Raw genomic sequence first — 18,115 nt, 5'->3', positions numbered from 1 at the left:
AGGGAGCCTTCCCAGGGCCCAACCGGATTCAGTCTCTACCTGTTCTGTCCTGTACAAGGCACCCCTTTTGCCCTTCTCGTGTGTACTTAGAGCATTCTGATTTTGACTGAATCACTTGTGTACTTGTTTTCTCTCAGCCTCACCCCCACATGGTGAGCTCACCGGTCTTACTCATTTCTGCATGAGGTAAGGGTCTCGCCCGCACCAGGTGCCAACCAGTGTTTATGTCTACCGCATGGCAACAGGGGTCACTGGAGGAGTGCTTAGGAGCCAGGGAGTCCTTCTCACCCCGTGAAATCACACCACTGACTACGCTACGAAATAATCACCTCTCCTCTGGATCCCAAGAGTGGAACCGAGACAACGGGTCGGAAAAGAGCTTCAGAGAGCTACAAATCCCCGAGGAGTGACAGCAGGAAACGCGGCTCCCAGGACCCAGTGAGGGAGTTGAGCAAAGCCCCCAGCGGGCAGAGACGGAGACAGGAGGCAGACAAAGAAGACAAAGAGTCAGTCAGATGGAAAAGCCAGGGAGAAAAACGGAGACAGCAGCAGAGCCGCGGGTCACTAGGGTCAGCTGCTGGAGGCCTATCCTTAATCAGGTGTCTCTGTCTCAGGAACTGAGGCTGCGACTGCGCCCATCAAATGGCCATATTCCTGAGACTGGTGATAATCGTATTCATTTGCCACTAACTTGCTGCGTAACCTTGGGCAACTCCCTCCCGCACGGCAGAACAGGAGAGTTGTATGGAATGGCCCCTAGTGTCCAATCCCAATTCCACTCTGACATTCTCCAGCTGTCTACAAAGGCAGAGTAGTCAAGACACGGGCAGGCCCTGCGGATACCCAAGGCAGTGATTCTACCCCGGCCCAGCCTAAGGAAGTTGGGTCCTCACATTCCGTCCACCCGCTCTCCGGGTTCCAGGTGCCAGAAATTTTCCACCAGGGGCCCCGCGGGATTTTGCTCGGCTGCTTCGTGCCCTCTGGTGGCTAAGGCGTGTCATTGCAGTGCCGGCCTCCTGTCATCCTTGTCCGCCAGACCCTCCGGCGCCCTGCTGACGACTCAGGAGACAGTGCTGATTCATTTCCAAGCGGCCTTCCTACACCCACACCTGCTTCACACAGATGAGGTTTCCTGGACAGTCCCTGCCCAGAAGCCCAGGTGGGTGCCTGAGACGGCAGCCAGATACCTGGAAGCCGTTTTAAAAGCCTAGGGATATAGGTACTCGAGAGACAGGAGGCGGAAGGACCATTTGAGCCTAGGAGTTTGAGGCTACAGTGAGCCATGATCGTGCCACTGCACTCCAGCCTGTACGACAGAGCAAGACCCTGTCTCAATCAATGAATACAAGCCTAGAGATAGGGGCAGAAGGAAACCAGGGGTCAGAAGTGAGGGACTGGCCACTGCCAAGTTCTGCCCACAGACCCCCTTTCCCCAGGCCATTCAGGGGAAAGAGAAATGGCCTCACTGTGGGGGCCACAGGTTTAGTTTAAGTCCTGGCATGGCCTCTGGCTCACTGTGTGACTGTCGACCTTGGTTGAGTGGTGCCACGAACCTGAGCTTAAACGTTTTCCCTTTATTATGGACCCCTTTATTATGCCCCACCCCACAAAATACGTTCTGAAGTATTCTCGCTTAGCAAAATGCATTAAATAATTTATTTCCCGTTTTACTAATCGAATCCATAAGTGTCTCCCGACAGCATGACCAGCATACGAGGATCCACGTTATCACATTGGGTTCAGGTCATCCTGGATTTGTCACTCACAATGGGTGTGTGCATATCCTTTGCTGGAGGGGTGCAGAACTGAAATTTCGAAGCACCTGCTGTGCATCAGGTGCTGTCTGTACATTACCCCATTTAATTCACACAACAATCCCAGGAGTTGGAATAAGCTGACCCCACTTCACAGAGGAGAACACTGAGACTCAGAGTCTGCCCAAATTCACATAATTAGTAAGGGGTGGCAAGGCATGACGAACACAGGTGGTCACAATGTTAAACCTTTTCTAGAAGCTTCAATCATCCCCCGATAACCCTGAGAGCCCTAACATTTCATTTCCATTCAGACCAGCCTCAGTCTCTCTGCCCACCCTCTCTCCACTGCCACACCCAGCCTATCTGTCTCATTTCTCAACCTCAGCAGCTGCCAGAAGCCCAGCTTCTCCCCATCTCTGATTCTGGCATCTTTTCCTCTTGCCTTCAAATGCCCTATGGACTGGATTCTTTTTAATTTTTGTTTATTTACTTACTTATTTGAGGCACAGTCTCACTCTGTCTCCAAGGCTGGAGTACAGTGGCACCATCACAGCTCACTGCAGCCTCATGTGATCCTCCCACATTAACCTCCTCAGTTGCTGGGGCTATAGGTGCACGCCGCTGTGCCCAGCTATTTTTTGCACTTTTTGTGGTGACGGAGTTTTGCCATGTTGCCCAGACTGGTCTTGAACTCCTGAGCTCAAGCAGTCCTCCTGCCTCGGCCTCCCAAAGTGCTGGGATACCAACATGAGCCACCATACCCAGCCTAGCCTGGATTAAATACAAATATAAAAGAGACTGGGCGTGGTGGCTCCCACCTGTAATCCCAGCACTTTGGGAGGCTGAGGCAGGCAGATCACCTGAGGCCAAGAGTTCGAGATCAGCCTGCCCAACATGGCAAAGTCTCATCTCTACTAAAAATGCAAAAATTAGCCGGGTATGGTGGCACGCACCTGTAATCCCACCTACTCAGGAGGCTGAAGCACAAGAGTCTCTTGAACCCAGGAGGTGGAGGTTGCAGTGAGCTGAGATTACATCACTGCACCCTAGCCTGGGTAACAGAGTGAGACCCTGTCTGAAAAAAATAATAATACAATCAAATACGCTTAAAAGAACAGTTTCTCAATGCCTCACCTCCTCTTGGCTTCCCCTTTGCCACAAATAACGACACCATCCACCCAATCACCCAAACCAGAAATATGGCTGTCCTCCTGTCCTCTAGCCTCCTGCTTCCCCCTCTCTGCCCTCCAGATGTTGGTCAGTCGACCTATTGTTTCTACCTTCTAAATACCCCCCAGCTTTGTCCACTCTGCCTTAGATCCCTCAGCATCATCTTGCTCCTGGACTACTGCAAACACATCCCAACTCCCCTCCCACCTCCATCCTTGCCCCCCAACTCCAACCCCTTCTCAGCTCTCCCACCAGAGTAACCTTCCTAAAATTCAAATCTGAGCATGTCACCCCAGATTCAAATGCTTAGTGAACCCCCATAACTTTCAGAAGAAGGCCTTCTGGCATGGCATGCTTTTGCTGGCACAGCAACTACACTGATGTGCATGCCAGGCCCTTCTGTGTTTCCAAGCACCTGCCTATGCCCTTGAAAAGCCCTTCCTCAGGGGATCCACCTGTCAATCCTAATCACCCTTTAAACTCAGCTCAAAGATCATCGCCCCTGGAATCTACTTCCCAGCCTCCCACCTGCTAGAGCAGAAGAGTGTGCACACACACATGCCCACACACAGCTAGTGTTCCTCCTGCAGCCCCTTGCTCATCGCTCTATCTCTTTTTTTTTTTTTAGATGGAGTCTCGCTCTGTCACCCAGGCTGGAGTGCAGTGGCATGATCTCAGTTTACCGTAACCTCCACCTCCCAGGTTCAAGTGATTCTCCTGCCTCAGCTTCCCAAGTAACTGGGATTACAGGCATGCGTCACCACGCTCAACTAATTTTGTATTTTTAGTGGAGACGGGTTTCTCCATGTTGGTCAGGCTGGTCTCGAACTCCCGAACCTCAGGTGATTCGCCTGCCTCGGCCTCCCAAAGTCCTGAGATTACAGGCGTGAGCCACTATGCCAGGCCCCCATTATTTCTTATGTTTGTGACTATATATGTGTCTCTCCCACTAGACTGGGCTCCTGAGAAACAGGCACTGAGTATTGTCAGTGCTCCATATCCCCAGTGCCTGACACACAGGCACAAGTGCTGCCCCTCATAACCACCATCCTCTCTCCTCCCTTCAAAACCACTTTTCCAGGTATGCTCTAAATCCTCCACCTCCACCCCCAGAACCTCCTGAAAACTGACTTGCTGCCATTCTATGGAACCAACTTTCTCCTATGTCACCAGAAACTCTTCTTGCCAATACCAGTGTTTTGGAGAGGGAGCAATCTAACACCCTACTCTCAAAAGAGTTCTTCAGCAGGGAGGAGCCACCCACTCCTCTCTCCACCACTCTCTCCCTCTCCCAGAGGAACAGGTGCGACTGAGGGATAGGCTCTGAGCAGCCTCAGCTCTGCCCCTTCTCACTGCAGCTTCGTCTTCCCAGTCAGTCTGGTCCCGGGAAGACATGCCCTGCATCCTGTGCTCTCCACCTGCGCTGATGGCCCCACCACCGCCCGGGTTGGCAGCTGGGCAGTTGCTGTCTAGGATGAGCTACAAGGAAGGTTCTTTCAAGAAGCAACGGGAGAGGAATAGAAATATCTTTCCGGCCTCAGCTCCACATTACATTCACTGGTTCACAGCTGAGACTTGGAGCCCTGCTTCAGTACTTTTTCCCAGAACTCAAAAGAAAGAAGGATGTGGCTGGGCGCAGTGGCTCATGCCTGTAATCCCAACATTTTGGGAGGCCAAGGCGGGTGGATCACCTGAAGTTGTGAGTTCAAGACTAGCCTGACCAACATGGAGAAACCCCATCTCTACTAAAAATACAAAATTAGCTGGGTGTGGTGGTACATGCCTATAATCCCAGCTACTCGGGAGGCTGAGGCAGGAGAGTCGCTTGAACTTGGGAGGTGAAGGTTGCGGCGAGCTGAGATGGCACCATTGCACTCCAGCGTAGGCAACAAGAGTGAAACCCCATCTGGAAGGAAGGAAGGAAGGAAGGAAGGAAGGAAGGAAGGAAGGAAGGAAGGAAGGAAGGGAGGGAGGGAGGGAGGGAGGGAGGGAGGGAGGGAGGGAGGGGAGGGGAAGGGAGGGGCGGGGTGGGAGAGGGGAAGGGGAAGGGGAGGGGAGGGGAAGGGGAAGGGGGAGGTGAGGGGAGGGGAGGGGAGGGAGGGGAGGGGAGGGGAGGGAGGGGAGGCAGAGGAGGGGAGGGGAGGGGAGGGAAGGGAAGGGAAGGGAAGGGAAGGGAAGGGAAGGGAAGAGAAGGGAAGGGAAGGGAAGATGTGAACAGGGCTGGCGCAGTGGCTCAAGCCTGTAATCCCAGCACTTTGGGAGGCCGAGATGGGCGGATCACGAGGTCAGGAGATCGAGACCATCCTGGCTAACACGGTGAAACCCCATCTCTACTAAAAATACAAAAAAACTAGCCGGGCGAGGTGGCGGGCGCCTGTAGTCCCAGCTACTTGGGAGGCTGAGGCAGGAGAATGGCCTGAACCCGGGAGGCAGAGCTTGCAGTGAGCTGAGATCTGGCCACTGCACTCCAGCCTGGGCGACAGAGCAAGACTCCGTCTCAAAAAAAAAAAAAAGAAAAGAAAAGATGTGAACAATTAGCACCCTCAAAAACCCTAATACTCAGGCCTCCGCCTTGGCCACTCTGTTTTTGTCTACACTGTTACCCAGGGCCATTCCTCAGGGGGATCTGGTCAGAAAGAAACTACTCCTTGTGCCCCCAACCTCCCGCCACCTCCACCATCATTCGTGCCCTAACGAAAGCAGGCCAGAAAGAGCCAGCCACTCTGTACTATTTCCTGCTGGGCCTCAGGTCCCGCTGAGACTTGCCTCCCCAATATACAACTCCTTACGTAAAGTCAGTGTATCAGGATGAGCATGGTGGCTCATGCCTGTAATCCCAGCACTAGAAAGCTGAAGCAGGAGAACTGCTTGAGGCCAAGTGTGAAACTAGCCTGGTCAACAGAGTGGGCTATACAAAACAAGAATGATAATAATGTCAGCGTATCATAGTTCCTGAATTCTGACGCCTGACACCTGGCTCAAGAATGCGGGATTGCCGGGCGCGGTGGCTCAAGCCTGTAATCCCAGCACTTTGGGAGGCCGAGGCGGGCGGATCACAAGGTCAGGAGATCGAGACCACAGTGAAACCCCGTCTCTACTAAAAATACAAAAAATTAGCCGGGCGCGGTGGCGGGCGCCTGTAGTCCCAGCTACTCAGGAGGCTGAGGCAGGAGAATGGCGGGAACCCGGGAGGCGGAGCTTGCAGTGAGCCGAGATCGCGCCACTGCACTCCAGCCTGGGCGACAGAGCAAGACTCCGTCTCAAAAAAAAAAAAAAAAAAAAAAAAAAAAAAGAATGCGGGATATTTCCACCCTGGCCTGCTAGCCCCTCGTGGTCTCCCACAGCCAGAGGCCGCTGCTGTCCTGGCAAGGGCATAGGCCTGAGTATAAGGCAGGCTTGAGTCTGAAGCCAAGTTCCACTATTTGCCAGCATAGAGGACCAAGAAGGAACAATGTCACTTGGTAAAACCGAAACTGGTGCTAACAGGCATCAACATAAATCAGGGTGATTCACAATCTTCCCAGAAACACCCAACCTGAGAGATGCATTCTGTGTTCTGATAAATCAAGTTACTTTCTAAATCTTAGAAAGGGACTAAGGGCAGCTTCAGAAAAAGAAAGGTGACTCAGGAGAGTAAGCGGTGATTTTTAATATTATAGTGTGTTGCTCATGAGGAAGTGGTTTAAAGAAAGACGTTTTTGGAGATCAATGTGTAATACTAGGAAATGGGGTTATTGCAAAGGAATTAAGACTTTGGATTCTGGATTTGAATCTTGACTCCACCATATTCTAATTCTGTCAATCAAGGTCTTTCAGCTAAAAGAGACAGAAGTTTAATTCAAACTCACCAAAGTAAAAAGGTAGTGTATTGTGTCACATCGCATTAAGGTCACTGTGATAATTCACAGGATCAATAAACCACTGCCCTGGGGACCAGAATGAGGAACTCAACACCATCCATCCATCCGTTCTTCTCTCATGCTGTTTGTGTCTTTTTGCATGTGGGTGTCGCCCTTAGTGTAGCATAGCAGAGCCTCTCCAAATAATGAGGAACGTAGCCACAGACTGCTCCAGCTTTGTAAACCAATTATCTATATGTTAATCCAGAGAAGAGCCCTGATTGGCCCTGCTTGGCTCATGTACTTAGCCATGGGCCAATTTCTGTTGCCAGGGAGACGGGGTGCTATGATTAGCCAGTGTGGTCAAGGGTCTCTTATAAAAAAAGAAAGCAAGTTACCTCAGTTACTACACTCACCATGTAACCTTACAAACATTACTTAACCTTTTCCTGAGCATCAGTTTCCTCTTCTGTAACATGGGAATACTATTGCCCACTTCACATATCAAATGAGATAACACATTTGTATGTATGTAAAGTATAGGGAGGACTCAGTGAGTGTTGTTACATGTAGCAATAGAAGAAGAAACTATGGGTCTGGCATGGTGGCTCACACCTGTAATCCCAGCACTTTGGGAGGCTAAGTGGGTAGATCACAAGGTCGGGAGTTTGAGACTAGTCTAGCCAACATGGTGAAATCCCAACTCTACTAAAAATACAAAAATTAGCTGGCGTGGTGGTGCACTCCTGTAATCCCAGCTACTCGGGAGGCTGAGGCAAGAGAATCACTTGAACCCGGGAGAGGAAGGTTGCAGTGAGCAGAGATCATGCCACTGCACTCCAGCCTGGGCAACACAGCAAGACTCCGTCTCAAAAAAAAAGAAGAAGGAAAAGGAGAAGGGGAAGGGGAAGGGGAAGGGGGAGAGGAAGAAGGAGAAGAAGGAGGAGGAGGAGGAGAAGGAGAAGAGGAAGAAGAAGAGGAGGAAGAAGAAGAAGAAGGAGGAGGAGGAGGAGGAGAAGAAGAAGAAAACTGACATATACTTAGAGCCAGTGTCATGGCCAAGATGGGGCCATCTGATGTATCAGCAACATAGAACCATGACCAAACCCCACGTCCACTAAAATACAGGGATCATGATCTACTCCTGGTTTCCCTATCAATATTTATTTATCCTTTGAGCCCACTTTTTGTCATCTGCAAGTATCAGGTGTTAGTTTAAGGAAAAATAGTAAAGAAAACCTTAAAGTTGAGAATAATCTGTTAATTTGCTACATTATTTCTCCTAGTTTGGAAATGGCCATATTTTTCTCATTATAATTGGTAAAACATCTAAGTCTAGCTTCAAAAATAATGGACTTTGATGACAGCTTGCTTGATCCAGTTCAATGCTTCCCCCCATTTCAAAATAAGAAACTGGCTCCCTACAGGGGGATAGACACACACATCATCAACCAGGCTTACTCAAGCAATCCTTTAAGCTCATCCACCTCCGGGCTCTCCATTCACCAACCAGCCTCTGGTTTGCATTTGGATTCTCAAAGGGACTTTAATTCTGAGAAGAAATTGAGCTAATTCCTGGAATGTTTGTGTTTATTTTGCAGTCATAAAGATGCACAATAATTAGTCTCTCAGAACAAAAGCATCCCTCAGTGAAGTGATAAAGAATGACCTTCTGAACCTGCCCAGCTTCTGGCTTCTGGCTAGATAAATATCTGTTCCTAAGAAGGAAAGAAGAGGTCAGGAGCAGAGGCGCACACCTGTAATCTTAGCACTTTGGGAGGTCGAAGCAGGAGGATTGCTTGAAGTTAGGAATTCCAGACCAGCCTGGGCAACATAGAGCCCACCTTTATATATAAAAATGAAAATTAAAATTTTTAAATGATATCTATATATAAAAATTAGCTGGGCATGGTGGCTCATGTCCATAGTCCAAGCTACTCAGGAGGCTAAGTCAGGAGGATCACTTGAGTCCAAGAAATCAAGGCTGCGGTGAGCCATAATTGCACCACTGCTTTCCAGCCTGGGCAACAGAAAAAGACCCTGTCAAAAAAAGAAAGAAAAGAAGAGAGGAAAGAGGAAGGGAGGGAGGGAGGGAGGGAGACAAAGAAGGAAAGGAAGGAAGGAAGGAAGGAAGGAAGGAAGGAAGGAAGGAAGGAAGGAAGGAAGGAAGGAAGGAAGGGAGAGAGAAAGAAAAAGAAAGAAAAGAAAGAAAGAAAGAAAGAAAGGAAAGAAAGAAAGAAAGAAAGATAGAAAGAAAAAGAAAGAAAGAAAGAAAGAAAGAAAGAAAGAAAGAAAGAAAGAAAGAAAGAAAGGAAAAGAAAAGAAAAGAAAAGAAAAGAAAAGAAAGAAAGAGAAAAGAAGAAAGAAAGGAAGAAAGAGAGGGAGGGAAAGAAGGGCGGGTGGGCCAGATGCAGGGGCTCATGCCTGTAATCCAAACACTTTGGGAGGCTAGTGCAGGCAGATTGCTTGAGCCCAGGAGTTCAATACCATCCTGGGCAACAAAGTGAAACCCTATCTCCATAAAAAACACAAAGATTAGCCAGGCTTCATAGTATGCACCTGTGGTTCCAGCTACACAGGAGGCTGAGGTGGAGGATCACTTGAGCCCAGGGAGCAGAGGTTGCAGTGAGCTGAGATCACACCACTGCACTCCAGCCTTGGTGACAGGGGGAGACCCTACCTCAAAAAAGAATAAAAAAGAAAAGAAGAAGGGAAAAAGAGAAGGCAGACAGACAGGTAGGCATGAAGAAACTAAAATTTGCTGAGTGTTTATACTGTGTAGGCATTACACTAAGTACTGTACATTTATTATCTAATTTACTCCTCTCAACCATTCTATAATGTGGGCAATGTCTGTGATTAATAGATCAGGAAATGGAAGCTCAAGGAATTAAGTGTAGAGCTGGGATTTGAACTCAGATTGGCATGGCTGCAGAGTACCACTCCTCAATCACCCTGACTCTGCCATTCCTTCACCCAGAGTTTCTTCTCCAGCCCCTTCCCCAGCTCCTCTTCCTCCCTCTACCCCAGCTGGTGGAGCTAACGTTGGTCCTCTAAGCTTTTCCCTCTTGCTTGCTTCCCTCTGTCTCCTTTTTCTTTCTTCCTCTTTCTCACAGCATCACCACCCCTCAGTTTATTTATTTATTTTAATAGAGATGGCTCTTGCTATGTTGCACAGGCTGGTCTTGAATTCCTGGGCTCAAGTGATCCTCCCACCCCAACTCCCCCAAGTCCTCCGTTGGCACACAATAGCTAAGATTATAGGCACTCAGCACCACGCCTGGCCACACCCCTTGGATTACACAGCTCCTAAAAAGCTTTTGAATCTCCACTCCACCAGCTCCGCCCTTCCAACCCCAGGCTCTGCCAGTGAGTTCACTGCTCCCCCATACCCCAGCTCCATCCCGTCATCCAAGCCCCAATGTGTATCATCTCTGCCTTGCTCTATAGAAACCCAGATCCAGCCAAGCAGCCACTGAGCACACACCAAGTGCTGCTGGGTTTTCCTTGGAAGCTCACCTGGCCAGCCCATTCTGTCTGTCCCTGTAGCTACTGCCTCACACCAGCCTGTCCTGGGACAGCCACCTCTTGGCAACATCCTGGCTAGCCTCTCCTTGGACTCGAGTCTCTCCCGTCTTCATCCATTGTGATTATAGCTCTTAGTTCTGTCACTCACTTGCTCAAAAACCTTTTGGGTCTCTTCACGGACCATCACATCATTTAAACTCTTCAACACGGCTCTCAAGGATAAAACTCTCTAATTTATTCTCTATTCATGTACTTGACAAATGGTTATTAAGAACTGACATTAGACTAGATAGACCCTGCAGAGAGATTGGTGAATAAAACAGACATATTTCCTGCCCTGGTGGAGCATATAATGAACTGGGAGAAGAAACAGGAAAAATATATAATTACAAGTAGTAGTAAATGCTATGAATACAGACAAATAGGTGTAATGATGGAGAACCATGGGGGGCCCCCGGCACCCACCTGGGTACAGTCAGGAAAGGGGCTTGTTAAGGAGGAAGGCTTTCATCTGAGACTGAAGGATGAGGAGTTACCCATGCAGGGAGCAGAGCCCATGAGCATTGCAGGCAGCGGCCCTGGGATGGTAAAGAGTTTGGTACATAAAGAAAGTAAAAGAAGACCAGTGTGGCTGGAGCATGGATGGAAAGAGATAGAGAGAGAATGGCACAGGGTGGAATTGGAGAGATGAGCAGGGGTCAAATCATGCAGAGCCTTGTAGGGCAATGTAAGGAATTATGGTTTTTTCCTAACTCCAACGAGAGGCCAGTGGAATGTCATTCCATTCAAATGATGGAATGACATTATCTGATTTAGGTCTTAAAGATGATTCTAGGGAATTCCCAACAAAGGATGGCAGATTAGATTATTTCTTCAACCTTGGGACATCACTAAGAACAATCAAACAGAACAAATAGAGAAAGGGTAAAAAGCCATGTTTAATGAAACTGATACAACCCTAAGCTACAAATCACAAAAGGCATCTGCCGAATGCATTTCTGCAGGGAGCTAAGCAAGGACATTCAATGACAGCAGAACATGCCACCAAGCCCTTGGTGGAGAGCCCTGTGAAAGGAACCTACCTATTTGAGGTTGAGAAGAGGCTAAGGGAGAGGTCTCCCTGAGGAGACCGACTTTGACACTCCAAGATAGCAAGGAAGGGGGAGCTTAAGAAGAAACCGTGCTGGCGTGACATTCTTATTGCCTTGTCAGGAACACCACCAGAGGTGAACTGGGATAAAGCAGGAGAGGAGACAGAGAGTGTCAGACCACATTCCACCAAGTTTTGCTGTGATTCAACCTGGGGAAGCTGATTGGAAAAAAAAGAAAGGAAAGTTTTGCTGTCCATCCTGGCCAACATGGTGAGACCCCATCTCTACTAAACAAACAAACAAAAAAAAAGTACAAAAAATTAGCCGAGCGTGGTGGCAGACACCTGTAGTCCCAGCTACTAGGGCGGCTGAGGCAAGAGAATGGCATGAACCTGGGAGGCAGAGCTTACAGTGAGCCGAGATCATGCCACTGCACTCCAGCCTGGGCAACAGAGTGAGACTCCATCTCAAGAAAAAAAAAAAATTGTAGATGACACAAACAAATGAAAAGACATCCCATGCTCATGGATTTGAAGGATCAATGTCATTAAAATGACCATACTGCCCAAAGCAATCTACATATTCAACACAGTTCCTATCAAATTACAAACATCATTTTTCACAGAATTTGAAAAAACTATTCTATAATTCATATGGAACTAAGAAAGAACCCAAATGGCCAAAGCAATTCTAAGTAAAAAGAATAAAGCTGGAGGTATCATATTACCTGACTTCAAGTTATACTACAAGACTATAGTAACCAAATTAGCATGGTACTAGTATAAAAACAGATACATAGATCAAAGGAACAGAATAGAGAACCCAGAAATAAAGCCACATAGCTACTCAACTGATCTTTGACAAAGTTGACACAAATATACACCAGGGAAAGGACACCCAATTGAATAAATGGTTCTGAGAAAATTGGATAGTCACAGGCAGAAGAATGAAACTAGACCCACATATCTCACTGTATACAAACATTAACTCAACATGGATTAAAGACTTAAATGTGAGATCTCAAACTATAAAAATCTTTGAAGAAAACCGAGGAAAAAACTCTCCTGGAAATTGGCCTAAATTAGCATTTATGACTAAGTCCTCAAAAGCAAATGCAACAAAAACAAAAAAAGATAAATGGGACTTAATTAAACTAAAACGTTTCTTCACAGCAAAAGAAATAATCAACAGAGTAAACAGACAACCTACAGAATGGAAGAAAATGTTGGCAACCTATGCATCTGACAGAGCTAATATCCAGAATCTACAAGGAACTCAAACAACTTAAGGAAAAAAATCAGCTCATTAAAAAGTGAGCAAAGGACACGGACAGATATTTTTCAAAAGACGACATGCTAGCAACCAAAAACCATGAAAAATGCTCAACATTACTAATCATCAGAGAAATGCAAATTAAAATCTGGGTGACAGAAGGAGACTCTGTCTCAAAAAAAAAAAAAAAAAAAAAAGATGGCCGGGCGCGGTGGCTCAAGCCTGTAATCCCAGCACTTTGGGAGGCCGAGACGGGCGGATCACGAGTTCAGGAGATCGAGACCATCCTGGCTAACACGGTGAAACCCCGTCTCTACTAAAAATACAAAAAATTAGCCGGGCGCGGTGGCGGGCGCCTGTAGTCCCAGCTACTCAGGAGGCTGAGGCAGGAGAATGGCGGGAACCCGGGAGGCGGAGCTTGCAGTGAGCCGAGATCGCGCCACTGCACTCCAGCCTGGGCAACAGCGTGAGACTCCGTCTCAAAAAAAAAAAAAAAAAAAAAAAAGAGAGAGATAAATGGAGGAAAGAAACATAAGCAGCAAAAAATGAAGTATAACTATCAATATACCCAAATAAACTCAGGAAGAATTCTGACAAATATTTCTCCATAATCTAAAGGAAAAAAAAAACTCATATAACATGACTTCTTCTTTAAAGAATAATTTTTTAAGAAACTCCTAGATTTGAGCAATCCTTCCTCCTCAGCTTCCAAAAGTGCTGTGATTACAGGCATGAGCCACCGCACCCCACCTTAAAAATAATTTTTAAAATGAAATACAAAGCTTCAGAGAAAAGATTATATAGCAAAAGAAGGTGAAGAAGGGAAAATTGGCAGATTTTAGAAAAGAAATAAAAGGGAAAAAGTAAAACATTTCAAAGTTGAAGGCCATAGGGTTTTTTTTTTTTCTTTTTTCTATTTCCTGGCTTCTACAACTGAGAAGGTCATTTTTTTTTTTTTTTTTTTTTTTTTTTGAGACAGAGTCTCACTCTGTCACCCAGGCTGGAGTGCAGTGGCTTGATCTCGGCTCACGGCAATCTCCACCTGCCCAGTTCAAGCAATTCTTCTGCCTCAGCCTCCCAAGTAGCTGGGATCACAGGCACGCACCACTACGCCCACCTAATTTTTGTATTTTTAATAGAGTTGGGGTTTCACCATGTTGGCCAGGCTGGTCTCAAACTCCTGACCTCAGGTGATCCGCTCACCTCGGCCTCCCAAAGTGCTGGGATTACAGGAGTGAGCCACCATGCCCGGCTAATTTTTGTATATTTTTTTTGTAGAGACAGAGTTTCATCATGTTGCCCAGGCTGGCCTCAAATTCCCGGCTCAAGTGCACCACCCACCTTGACCTCTCAAAGTGCTGGGATTATAGGTGTGAGCCACTGTCCCCAGTCAGGCACATCATGTCCTAAGAAAAGAAAATGATGGGCCGGGCGCGGTGGCTCAAGCCTGTAATCCCAGCACTTTGGGAGGCCGAGACGGGCGGATCACTAGGTCAGGAGATCGAGACCATCCTGGCTAACACGGTGAAACCCCGTCTCTACTAAAAAATACAAAAAACTAGCCGGGCGAGGTGGCGGGCGCCTCTGTAGTCCCAGCTACTCAGGAGGCTGAGGCAGGAGAATGGCGGGAACCCGGGAGGCGGAGCTTGCAGTGAGCTGAGATCCGGCCACTGCACTCCAGCCTGGGCGACAGAGTGAGACTCCGTCTCAAAAAAAAAAAAAAGAAAAGAAAATGATCCAGACTTATCAAAGCCAAGACATATTGTGATGAAGTTATTGTATTAAGGAAAAATAGCTAGACTTCCATTTCTATCAGTTATTTTTCTTTTCTTTCTTTCTTTTTTTTTTTTTTTTTAATTTTCAGCAGGGGCTTCTGCGATAGAATCTATCTGGTTAAAACATGACAGTGCTTTTTTTTTTTTTTATTTCATAGCTAAGTTCATATTAAAGTAAAGAAAACCCTTCTAGGCCCAAAGCGAAGGGGAAACTAAAAACCAATTAAGCGCAAGTTAATGCTACAGCTGTTCTTGGGAAGGGAGGGTTTCTAATATCAGAATACAAGGGGCTTTGGTTTCCAAGGACCAATCATGAAGAGATGGGTCCTCATATCTGCAAGTATCTGGGAATCTGAAAGCCACCTTACATGAAGCAAGGTCCCCCAAAGACTTTGCAAGAATGGTCTGAAAGAAAAACCTCTCATGAGCAAAATGAGATTTCAAGGAAGCTTGTTTGTCTTCACCTGGGCTTTGGATGGAGGAAGTTTTCTTAGAGAAATTTTAACCTTGGGCCTGTCTTCATGCAGATTTGGGATTTTAGTTTACATGGCTGGCATGGTTCAGAAAACCCCCAAGCCAAGAAATCAGCATAAAAAGTAATGCTAAACTGATTTTGGCCTTGGGGCACTTGGGAAAAGCAAAAGCAAAATTACTTTGAAGACTTATACTCTTAAACCAGATTAACCAGGATTCCCCCAGCTAAAGCTGAGGTTGACATTTTTTAAATTAGATAAAATAGGCAACTTTGCAGGAAAAAAAATTATATATATATGAAAATTTTATATATATGTAAATTATATACGTAAAACTGACCAACATTGACTAAGAAGGAGAAAATCTGAAGACCTATAATCATTAAAGAAATTGATTAGTAGTATAAATCTACCTAACAAAGATAAAATTGATGGTTTTCATAGACAAGTTTACCAAATAAGAAAAAAGAAATCTCATACAAACTTAAATTTCCAGAAAATAGAAAAAGGAAATACTGCCCAACTGACTTTATATGGCAGATATAAAATAACCTTTATGGTAGAGACTGTTAGTTGTCCTATTACCTATTCTCCCCTTGTCTTTCACAGCAAAAGAACCTTTGCTTTTAAATTCAAATAAAGGTCACACTTCCTTGCTGCTGGGTGTAGCCATATGACTAAGTTCTGGCCAAGAGAAGTAGAAACGGTGTATGCAACTTTTGATTCATGCTCAAAAGTCAGAGTGTAATGCCCAGACCCTCTGTTCCCCAAAGAAGACCACCAGAGTCCAGAGTCAAAGCCAAGCGGCAAGCATCTTTATGACAAGTTCAAACTTGGTCCCTCCATTACTCAGCATACAAGAGGGCCCCGAACAATGCGAGTGTTTGCTTTTTATAGCCCGAAAGTTACAGGGGAACAAAGGAATTCTTTTGGTTCCCGCGCTTTCAGTAAAACTTTGAACGGCTGTCTCTTTATCGGAGACTTTCTAGGTGGTGTTTGTACTGGGCCCAGGAAGTTTGAGAGATATGTGGCGATATGTGGTGAGATGGGAGGATGGGATGTGTTTGTACTGGGCTCAGGAAGTTTGAGAGATATGTGGCGATATGTGGTGAGATGGGAGGATGGGGTGTGTTTGTACTGGGCTTGTTTGTTTTGAGCCCGGGGCTGAGGAATGTGCCCGGCTCCTCTCATTCCCCCCTTCTTTTCAGGTATCTCTAGAGCCAATCTTGGGTCTTACAAGTCTGATTCTGTTTCAGCGTCTACAGGTTGGTATTGGGCTCTGAGGACCATGAGTTGTACAGTGTCAAACCTTTCTCTAACGAACCGCAAAATTCTGTTAACAACACAAGGTCCTACGGTAAGCAGAAATAGAAGACTCAGCAGGGGTCCAAGGAAGGGGGCTAACAGAGAAAACATAGATGAGTTCCACCATCGGTCTGCAGCTGAAGCAAACTGCCGTGTTCTTACTTCTGTGCTTAACTTGCGTAACTGTTGGACCCGGTCCTCCACAAGTCCTGATTCATTTATGTAGAAAAAACAGTCTTCCTTTAGGAACATACACGTACCCCCTTTTTCAGCAGTGAGTAGGTCTAAGGCCCTCTGGTTCTGTAAGGTTACCTGTGCTAGGGACGTGAGCTGCCGCTGGAGGGAGGCAAGGGACTCAGCTGACTCCTCCATAGCAATGGCAAATTGTTGGTACAGCTTGTTACTTTCTATGAGGGTGTGACCTAAGGCTCCCCCCGCCAGTCCGGCTGCCATGAAGGATGCGGTGAGGGAGATTCCTGCAATGAGGGGGAGGAATATGGCTCGTGCAGGTCTCGGTCTAGGGACTGGGTGAATAACAGCACTGGTCCAGTTACCGGTGTACCCTAGGAACTCTCCAGCAGTGAGTAGAGTCAACCGGGGAACTAATGTGACAGGAAGACACAGTAGGTTGGTAACAGAGGGGCTTGATAGGTTTTTAGATAATGTTCCATTACACCAGAAGAATATGCCTGACGGAGCCCTTAAGGTGATATTAGGGGGCGATGCAGTGATGTTGCAGAGGCTGGAATTAGTTCCTGAGAAACAGTAGGGAAACTTTTCTTGACTGGGGTTTAGGTATAGTGGCACGTTAGGGATAGGGGCATATGAGAGGTTTCGGTGGTTGTCAGTTAGGGCGGAGGTAGAGGATCCCCATAGCAGGGGGACAGCGGTTAGCGGTGGACGCCCTAGAGTGGCACACAGAAAGCAGCCAGACAGGCTGTGAAGTCCTGTAAGGTTAGCAAGTTCTAATCCTTCTTGCAATAATTTTAACCAGGAAAAAGGACGTAAATCTTGTGTCAGGCGGTTTTCTTGTCGCTGGATATTTCCATGGACCAGGGGCCGTACCTGCACTAGACCCCGCCACAGATAGAGGTGACTGCTAGGCCATGTGGAGGCGGAGGTGTAGTATACAGGCCCGTGTTGAGGCGTGGTCCAGCGGGAGTTCCAGGGGTCTCTAACTATCCATGTATATGAAAGGTCTCCATCTCGTCTACGATGGAAGGGCCATCTGGGATCTATCTGTTCTTTTTCACCCCACCATTGGTATTTATGGACGATACAATAGTTATAAGGGCAGCCGGCACTTTGGTGCCACCAATAGTGCTTACAATTGTATTGAGTCTGATCATACTCGAAGCATATCATTGGTGCCACTGGTTTGGCTATTGGGAAATCGGTAAAATTTAGTAAAATTGGGCTATTGCACCCTGTGGAGGGGCAATCTGCACTGGCCACTAATTTCCCGGGCTTATGAGGTTGCCCAGGGTGGGTTTGGTTTTCATAAAGCCAGAATCTCCAGACAAAGGGGTTAGGAGCTGGCTTTATGTTTTCTCCAGCGGTCACTAGGGCGACTAACGTTAGAGTCAGACTACCTAACTGCATGTTTGCAGTGAGCTATGCTGTCGGCGCAGGGTAAGTTTTAAGGGGTTGTTCTTAGCTCTGTCCACAGTCCACGTGTCCGGTGCTTCAGCCGCCGCCGTGATTGGTCCCAGGAGGTCGGAGGTTGGGTCCACCGGCTTGACGTGGGTGTAGTGGATCCACGACGCGATGCCTTCTACCTTTAGGGCGGTGGGTGTGGTTAGGAGTACCTGGAGTGGTCCTTTCCACCTGGGTTCTAGGGTCTCTTGTCGGTGTCGCTTGACCAGGACCCAGTCTCCCGGCTGGTACAGATGGGGTGTTGGCGGG

This window comes from Macaca nemestrina, chromosome 1 (assembly GCF_043159975.1).
Source record: "Macaca nemestrina isolate mMacNem1 chromosome 1, mMacNem.hap1, whole genome shotgun sequence".
In the NCBI taxonomy this organism is placed as follows: Eukaryota; Metazoa; Chordata; class Mammalia; order Primates; family Cercopithecidae; genus Macaca; species Macaca nemestrina.
The sequence above is the reverse complement of the archived record's forward strand: the minus strand, read 5'-3'. Positions refer to the sequence as shown.